A 10,658-nucleotide genomic window follows, 5' to 3' on the forward strand; every position below is an offset into this window, starting at 1 on the left:
TATTTCACTTGTGCAGATGAAGTAAAGAAAGGATAAATAATCAATGATTGACAAGAAAATAATATTTGGGAACTTTTGTTAAACTAATACAACATATATAGTTGTCAATCATAGTTGGAATATGCAAATCTCATATGATAATTGAACTAATAGCAAGCAATATCATAAAAAAACGAAATATGATTAAAGTTGTTTTTGTGTTGTTAATATTTTTTTTGTAAAGTCTTTTAAATTGATAGGATGTAATGCAAAATACTGAGCTTTTGTATTACATTATAAAACAAAGAGGTATTAATGACGACTAAAATTTGTTGAAAATGTTAAAAATATATTGGTAATGATTTTTTTTTACACATCAAAATATGTCAAAAATAGTACAATCGATAATATTTATCGACGCAATTTTATATCTGTCAATAATCATTGAAAAAGAATTGTCGGTAACTATCGAAAGAAAAATTTGTTGTTAACTGCCACAAAAAAATCTATCAATAATTATTGAAAAAAAATTGTCGATAATTATCAAAGGAAAAATCTGTCGATAATTACTAAAAGAAAAATTTGTCGATAAATATAACGATCTGATTCATCTTCTGTCCTTCTTCTTTCTTTTAGTCCAGAAAAATTTTCTTCCACTTTCATCTATCACAACAGAAAACCAACGAGAAAAATAAAAAACCTAAATTTCACAATTAGAGTCTTTGATAAAATTTTGGGGAAAAAGATATTAGCATTCATGCCAGTCTATTCACTAGCGATAAGAATGAATGCTTCTTCTTTTTAGGCAACATGCATGTGCTAGTAGAGCTTTTATAACAGTAATGCCCTTGTCGCAGTGGTTGGCCAATCCAGAGCTCATAATAGCCTCTATGCATGCGATATGGTTTTTCATTTATATTGGAGGCGGGACAACTCTTTGTCGCAGTGGGTTGCCTCTTCCGGAATCGTAATGTGTTTAACTCTTGATGTATCTCTGACAGTTTTGGTTTTGAGAATCACAATGGCTTTTGCTGCTTTTGTTCATGGTGAGTGTAGTAGTGGTTTATGTCGCTATGTTGGCTCGTAGGAGAGGGAGAAGGGGAAAGGAGAGAGGGGGCGGGGGGTGGGTTTGGTTTGAGATTTCCAATAGTGGTGGTTCGCGGTTTCGCAGGAGACTCAATTAGTAGTTTGCGACACACCTGTGGTTCCTCATATGTGGTTGCCCATGGGAGAGAGAGAGATAATAGGTGGCTCTTAAAGAGATATAGTAGGTAGGAAATTTAACACTTTTTTTATCGTTGAATTTTATTGATAGATTTAGAAAAATCTATCGGTGAGACAAATTTTATTCATTGACAGATTTTATCAATAAATGAAAATGTATTCCTTCTTCTCTGACTCTCACTGCATACTTCACTCCAATTGCACCTGGACCTGCATATTCTACAATCTCAAATTCTTGGAATTTATTCTTATAATGTCTCTCATATATGTCACACAATTTCATTCAAGTCTTGGGAAAGGGTGTTGTATGACATTTTTCAGTTTACGAGTGATAAGATACTTTAGTAGTAAAGTTTTAAAGACTATATATTAACTTATTTTCAAAAAGAGAGCATTCAATGAAATAACATTAAAAAAATTATCATAATATTATGACCAAATATTTTAAGTATATGTTTATTTAATATACTCGTAAGTTTAACATAGATTTTGATTATATATTTTACCGGTCAATATAAGTTATATTTAAACATTATTATTATTGTATTTTTTAAAAAGAAATTTGTTAACATATACTTACAAGTTTTGGTCATATTTATCATTGATCATATTTATCATAATACATAAACTATTTTTTTTCATTCATTATTCATTTTTTCTTTATATTTATTATTTTTGTTTTGGGTGTGATATCGAGAATCACGATCAAGGCTCTCTTTCACACTTTCTTTTTTAATTTTCTAACGTTGTTGTAAGTCTTTGTTACAAAGTTATCTCAGTTCTTTGTCTTTAAACTCCTAGTTGAGTGGGTGCATACTTGTCAAAGACATTCTGATGCTCAAATCAGTTATATGTGTCCGATCGATTATCATAGTAAAGTCTTAAATTCACAATAAATGTAATCATCTATCTCCTTACTTTACCTCTATATTTATAGGTTTCAAAATGAGCTTTTAATTAGGGTTGACCTAATCATGGTCCAACAGGCCCAAAAGTCGATAAGTGTGTTTTACCTGTTAACATGTTTGATTTGTAATGCTTGTGCTTAATATTTCCATAATTGATCGACTTATTCAGAATCCTTCAGGTTTGCATAATCTTTATATTAGAAACGACCTTCCTCCAATGTTCTTTTGGAAGCGTTGACTGTCTAGTCAATGAGACATTGAGAGACCGATCGGTCATACGGTAGATAGCCCTTCAATCTCGAGCTAAGAATAACTGGCAAAGGGGTTTGCAAAGCTTGTAGGTCCCGAATGCTTAACTCAACGATTTCTAGTGGCTGTCTAATCCTTTATTGAAAAATGACAATTGGTTGGATGGCGCGAAGCGTCTTGTTTCCTACACTTGCAAAAAGGCGCAAGGTCGCCTTGTTTGGACTGTCAAATCCTTCTAGAACCAACGAACGTGGAACGTGCCAGGGGCCACGACTTGATGGCTATAAAGAGGGTGGGCTTCTCAAGTCATTTCACCATCACTATGTTATTTTCTTTGTCTACCGAACAATTTCCTTCTTCTCTAGGTAATAATGTCGACCATTAACTTGTCTTATTCTGAGGAGTCCTTTGGGAGGGGCGGACGGAGTTACGAAGATGGTGCTTCATCTTCAATAACACTAAGTTCTACATTCTCCTCCATCTTTGGATCAACCGAGCAGGATGAGGGTTCAGTTGACAACGAAAATATCATCCTACAAAGAGAAGAAAAAGCGTTTAGAGAAAAGTAAATTAAAGCTCAAGCTCAAAGAGAATATTTAAGAAGAGAAGAAGCAAAGTCAAGAAACACTCACAAGTGTCATTGTAATATTAGCTTATAATTTGTAAGTAGAGAGAAGAGAAAAAGAGAGAAACACCCACCGAGTTTGTAGACTGAATTGTATTAAACATATATCCTCTTTGTGAGAGTAAACATCTAACGACTTGTAAGTAATCAATTGATTGAAATTCTGAAGAGAATTAAAATACTTGTTTTTTAACTCAGACGAGGTAAGGATTACTAGGCAGCGTGTGAGGTTGATACCAAGATTGTCTGGTGGAAACCAAGAGTGGGTGAAACTCAACTAGTCTATGGTAAGAGGAGTTATTCGCTAACTAAGGATACCAAGAGTGGTGAAGAATACTGCACAACCAGGAGTGTGTGAAACTTAACTAGGTAGCGTATCAGAGTGATACCAGGATTGACGAGGGATACTAGGAGTGGTGATAATACTCAATTGTAATCTTGTTGAAGATTAAAATGGAACCCTCCAAGGTTAGAGGAGACTGGACATAGCTCAATTGGAGTGAACCAGTTTAAATAATTCTGTGCATTTATTGTTCAATTCTATCTCGACGCTTCTCTTATAAAATCTACAGTTGCATTTTCATTTTAATATAATACCTTCCTATACTAAACGATTATTCATTAAAGAGGAAGTCTTTAGAAACATTGCAATGTGTATTCTAAATAACAATTGAAAAAAATTTACTATTAGAAATTATTCCTAAGGTCGAGCTTTTAACAACTCACTTGAAAAATCTTATACCTTGACTAAAGTGCTATATTAGAAAGGTTGTGAAAAAGTTTTCCATTAACACTATAAACATTTATAAAGATTACAATTGTTAATGTAAAATCTATTTAAACACAAACAACATATGATATGATGGAAATATAGTACTTATGAACTTTAAGCTAAAGGTTGATGTTTAAGTATCAATAAACGAATGCGGTGAGACATAATGCGTCTAACAAGACAAACTATCTAAGATATTTATGTAACATGCTAATTGTTCTTAAAAGATATATAATTATCTGATATCTCATACGTGTCCAAGGCATAAGACATAAAAAATACCAAACGTTATATAACTTCTAACAGAGTGTCTAATTACTATAGCGCTTGAAAAAAATGATAAAGCGTCTGATCGTCAAGCTTTTCTAAGCATAACTAGACGATGTATTAAAGCTTAAACAACCCTATGCTATGAGCGTTTAAAAGATCATATCATGAAAGCATAACACATCAAATGATTTGCTTTCAAATAATGCTTTTATCAAACAATGCTGATATGTGCCAAAATGTTTTAAACCTGCAACGTGTGAAATGACCATTAACGTTTAAAGCATTTAATGTTGTGTGAAAATTTGCTACACCGGTTGCATGTTTTGCTCTCGTTGTATATGTATGTAATGCCAAAAAATACCTTTATTCAAAAGCATTGCACAAAGGAAGAAAGAAGTTAAGAGATAAGAATGCATTCCTATAATATTTTCACAAAGCCTTTAGATCAGAAAAACCATACAAGCTACCATTGAATGAAAGCATTGATAAGGCGCTAACACCTTACAACATACAACTTTGTCTGACCAAGCTACCTAAAAAGGTTACAATGTCTATCTAAAGTCAAATTTATGTCCATTGATCATTTCACAAGAGGGCTATATAAAGAAGATTCACATATGAGAAGATATTGCTAATGTTGTTAAAAATTGTTGAGAAGTGAAAAGATAAGAGAAGAGAATAGAAGATACAAGAGAGAGAATATACAAGAAAGATTGTTAAATATTTATTCTTTTGCTCTTAAGGCTTATATCATCCAAAGCTCTTCAAACTAAGAGAAAGAACTTCACAAGTTCACAGAGTTTATTGTATTGTACTTATCCTCTCTTTGAGAGTGACTTAAATATATACTTGTAATTAAACATTGATTGTGTTTATATATTCTGAAGAGAATCAAAACACTTGTACTATTTAGCTCAGTTGAGTTAAGCTTTCTAATCAATTGTCTAGGTAAACCAGGAGAGGTTAATAATACTTGGAACCATGGGTGGTTTATAATACTTGAAAACTAGGAGTGGTTTATAATACTTGGGAACCAGGCTTGGCTTATAATAGTCAGGAACCAGAAGTGGTTTATAATACTCGAGAACTAGGAGTGGTTTATAATACTCTAGAACCAGGAATGGTTGATAATACTCGGTGTATACCAAGAGTGGTTGATAATACTTGGTGTATACCAAAATTGGTTGATACTCCTTTGTAATCTTGGATAAGATTAGTGGAACCCTTTAAGGGTTCTTGAGGGAGACTGGACGTAGCTTAGGTTGAGTAAACGAAGACAAATATACATGTGTTATTCCTTCCCTTATTTAAACCCAAACTTCTAACAACTATTGCATACTATCCGGCCCATGCAATAGTTATTAAGTGTTGATTTTTGAACGAATTTAAAAACACTATTCAACCTCCCTCCCTTTCTAGTGTTTTTCTTGTATTTCAGTCAGTATAAGAGTTAAATATAGGGCTTAGTTCTTAACAGGACTTGAGGAAATGATCCTGATGACAATGGAAAACGAGGGATAGACTATCAATCGTTCTTTCGTATTTAAGCTAGAAAAGTTTAATCACTTGAAACAAAGAATGATTACCTTCTTTGAATCATGTCCCATTGACATGTTTGATATTGTTGAAAGTGCAAACTTTATACCTTTGGATAGAAAGGGAGAGCCCCTGGTCAGAAGCTCGTATGAAGATGAAGAAGAAAACGACATAGCCAACAATCATCGAAGCAAGCTAAAGAAGAATGAAAGTAGAAACTAGGAAGATAAGTATAAACATTATCCCATAAATTGATAACATTTATTATTTCAAGGCCCAAACATGATTTGCTAAAAAATAGTCAATATGACAACAGATAAATAATCATGTTTAATAAAGGCCTTACATGGTAAACTAACATGTACAAGTCTATCACATGAAATGTTAGAGCTAGATGATTTTCTTTGCAGATATGAGACAAGAATCTAGATAAGATGGTGAAACACTAGAAGGAAAAAAGAGAAAAAGCTCCACAACTCATAACATTTGTTGAAGAAAATATGTCCACTGAATAAAAGAAACTTGTAACATAAAATAATATGTCAAGACCAAGCTCTTACACAGACAATAGTTGCCTGCTTTTGTCTCCCAAAGAAGGAATCAATTCAAAGGTCACTATGTCTACGAAAGTAATATACTTACATTTAGTAGTAGTAACATGTTGGACTTGCAAGAAGTTCCATTCTACACTAAAATGATAAATCATGTGTCTAGTGTTAAAGTCTAAAACATATAGTCTTATGACTCATACTATAACATTGTCTAAGACAGATTGTTTATTCACATTGCATACATGCATGCTACTGTCTAGTGCTAAGCCCAAACTTATTGGCCCAACAAAATTCCTTTAGATTAAAGAAAAATTCAAAAATGTCAGATAAACGAAACTATACTCATGGCATTAAATATGACATGATTGCTATAAGTATAAACATTATCCCATAAATTGATAACATTTATTATTTCAAGGCCCAAACATGATTTGCTAAAAAATAGTCAATATGACAACAGATAAATAATCATGTTCAATAAAGGCCTTACATGGTAAACTAACATGTACAAGTCTGTCACATGAAATGTTAGAGCTAGATGATTTTCTTTGCAGATATGAGACAAGAATCTAGATAAGATGGTGAAACACCATAAGGAAAAAAGAGAAAAAGCTCAACAACTCATAACATTTGTTGAAGAAAATATGTCCACTGAATAAAAGAAACTTGTAACATAATGTCAAGACCAAGCTCTTACACAGACAATAGTTGCCTGCTTTTGTCTCCCAAAGAAGGAATCAATTCAAAGGTCACTATGTCTACGAAAGTAATATACTTACATTTAGTAGTAGTAACATGTTGGACTTGCAAGAAGTTCCATTCTACACTAAAATGATAAATCATGTGTCTAGTGTTAAAGTCTAAAACATATAGTCTTATGACTCATACTATAACATTGTCTAAGACAAATTGTTTATTCACATTGCATACATGCATGCTACTGTCTAGTGCTAAGCCCAAACTTATTGGCTCAACAAAATTCCTTTAGATTAAAGAAAAATTCAAAAATGTCAGATAAACGAAACTATACTCATGGCATTAAATATGACATGATTGCTCTTAAATGTTTGACGGTTACCATTTCAAGAAAGCATTATTATCCTTCACACTTACGATTATGAAAAACCTCAAACATTTTCGGGCACTCGTCTCTCCAAACACTTAAATCACCAAAACCTTTCTCCAAAGAAAACCTTCAACCACTACCATGGTTGTTGCATAAGAAACTTTTATCTCCATCGATGAAGTATATGAGGTTGCAAAATGTGTCAAAACTATTCACGCGAAGAAAAACCCATAAGGCTTTATCTTGAGCACTAGGTGGATCTCAATGATCTTTGAGGATATGGCTACGACATTCTCTATGATGCTCATAAATGTGGCATAACAAATTTCTTCAAATGGGACACTCTCATTCTACTTAAACTAGTGAAGCGGTTTTGGACAAACGCATAAATATGAACCAATGACCTAATATCTAAGGTCATTGTAAAGGAAGTGGTCGTCAACATTGAGACCATCGCTGCTGCAATTAGATGTCCTAGGTTCGATAATTGCTACTTCAAAGGTTGAGATAAGATTTATGCTGCCAAAGGAATAGTTGGGTGTAAGACCTAGAAAAATTAGATATCTAGAAAATGTGGTAATGATGGGAGTCGTTATATAAAAAAAATAAAAAAGATCATTATTATAGAATTGAAGGGTGGCATAGTTGGTTAGAACTCCTTGTTATAGATTCATGGTCATGTGTTTTATTCTTATTGTGTGCATAATATATGTTTATTTATTTTATTATTTATTTTACGTGCAAGTGGGTGTGTATTGATATTTATAATACTTGTTGTGCATGGCATGTCTCTGTTAAAATATGAATGTGTTATTGTGTTTGCTTAACTATAATTTTAAGTATTTCTCAGAGATTTTATCATAGTAAAACATAAGAAGAAGATATTGTAAGTACATTTTCCTTGATGAAAATTATTTTTGGTGGGGAATGTGAGATTCAAGGAATTTTAATAATAAAAAAAATATACAAAATGTGGTTAGCTATTTTAAATAAAGAATAAAATAATTTGTTATTTTTATTTAAAGGGTTTATTATATTATTCTTGAATATTGTTATATACTAGAAACATTTACAAATTAAAAGATATCTTGAGACATTGTTACAAATTAAAAGATATATTGAGATATTGTTAGATATAATTAGATATTATTGTTAGATAATAATAATAAAATAAAATGTATTATTTAAGGACTTATCATAATCAATTAAAATAAAAATATTAAGATAAAATATATTATATAGGGACTTATCAAAATTAAATAAGTTAAAGATAATTTTATTTTATGAAAATAAGGGGCTTTTATAAATATTTTGAAAAATAAACTCAATTGAGTTATGATACCTTCTACTAGATAGATTATTATTAGATATCTTTTATTTTTAGTTAGTTTATAATAACTCCTTATTAGTATTTTGGGCTTAACCCATATTTCTTCTATTATAAATAGAGTACCATATGTGTATATTCAACTGAAAATTAATCTCATATGTAGTTGTTACTATATTAAACACCTCTTATTTATATTATGTTGAGATAAAAACTATGGCCATTAGGAAAAAAGACTAAAACTTTGAGGGTGAGACTGAGAGTTTGATCTAGTGAAGGTCTATGAGAGCTTTGGGATGTTGTTGAAGGGCATTGTTTATTCTATGAAAAAGTCTTAATGGTAAACCCATGTAAGGAGAGCTTACATTATTGATTCCTTTATTTCTTGAGTTCTGAATTTTTGTTTTCTTGTTTTCCTTTCTTGCCTTGTTGCTTTTATATGTACATGATAAATTGAGTTAAATTTTTGTTTGTTATGGTTATTGAGCTATGTGTGTGTTTGGTCAAGATGTTTGTGATGATTGTTCCATTTTGTTGCTGAATTGTGTGGTTGGTTGTTATGATGTTTGAACATGAATGTGATGTTTTTTATTGATTGAATGCTTGTAAGGATAGGACATGTTGTTGTTGGTCGTCTCATCGTACCTAGTGAATCTATATATGTCTCTTTCGGACGTGCAATGCAAGAAAGGGATACTCTTCAGTCGTGCGATGCGGGAATAGGATGCCTCAATCTAATCCATTCTAATGAACAAGTGGTATGGTAGGGTACAAGGAATAGACCATGGGTGTTTGTGGTAAAGTGTTTTTGTGTGGTGCGAATATGTGGTTGACTTTATGGATTGGGGGTGAATATTTGAATAGTGTGGATATGTGCGATTATTGTGTACTATATCTTGTATTATTTTCTATTAACTCACTCTTGCATTTTATAGCCGTGGTTTCCACTTGCGATGATTGTTTTTATACGGGAGTAGATGATGTTGTGTTGTGTAGAGTGAGGATATGTGTGGGAAAATAATGAGTTGAAATGTTTTAAGAAAGTAAAAGAGTTTATGTTTAAATTATTTTTTAACATTATAGGCTGTAATTTAATTAATTGTTATTTTCTGCATGATTTTAATTATTTTCAGGATAATGAAATAAAGTTCTTAATTTTTCATTATTTCAACAAGGTATCAGAAGTCACATTTTTTTAACTTAATTAATTACACGTGGCATTCTAAAATGAGGGGTTACATTGAGCGCACCCTCTACGGTGTGAACTTTGAAAAGAAGTATATAGGCAAGGAGATCATCTACAAAGATCAGTGTGCATATGCAAAGATTCTTCAACATGTATGCTCTAAGACGTTTTTGCAGAAGAACGATGCCAAAGACCACGTTACTGAGTTGAGTAGATTTGTTATCCACCACATAATGACTTGGCTGCTATTCAACTTGCCACATCCCATCTTTGTCCATTTTATCCAATCAATCAAGAACTTAGATGACAAAATGATCAATTTTTATTACTCTTCCATGGTTTACAGGCTGCTTGTTAAGCAAGGGGTTGTTGAGCATCTGCTATCACCAAATGTTCTTGCTTTAGTAAGGAGTGACATATTGGTGAGTGGTGTTTCATGAGGCCAAATGGACATAAAGGGTAGAAAGACATTGAGAGAAAAGAAAACATTCCTAGAATGTTTCCTTAAATCCTTTATAATGCACTGACACCCTATAACGTAGACCTGAGTTTGACCAAGCTACCCAAAAAGGCTATAAAGTCTATCTAAAGTCAACTTTGTGTCCAACGATCATTTTTCAAGAGGGGTTATATAAAGAAGATTCACAATGTAAAGTTGTTGTTGAATTTTTGAAAATGGTTGAGAAGTGAAAAGAGAAGAGAAGAGATAGAGCATATACAAGAAAGATCATTAAATATTTACTCTATTGCTCTTTAAGCTCGTCGTTCAAAGCTCTTCAAACCAAGAGAAAGATGTTCACAAGTTCACAGACTTCATTGTATTGTATTTATTCTCTTTCTGAGAGTTACTTAAATATGTACTTGTAATCAAACACCAATTATGTTTATATATTGTGAAGAGAATCAAAACACTTGTATTGTTTAGCTCAATTGAGTTAAATGTTTTAGACAATTTTTTAGGTAAA

This window comes from Vigna angularis, chromosome 5 (assembly GCF_016808095.1).
Source record: "Vigna angularis cultivar LongXiaoDou No.4 chromosome 5, ASM1680809v1, whole genome shotgun sequence".
NCBI classification, from domain to species: Eukaryota; Viridiplantae; Streptophyta; class Magnoliopsida; order Fabales; family Fabaceae; genus Vigna; species Vigna angularis.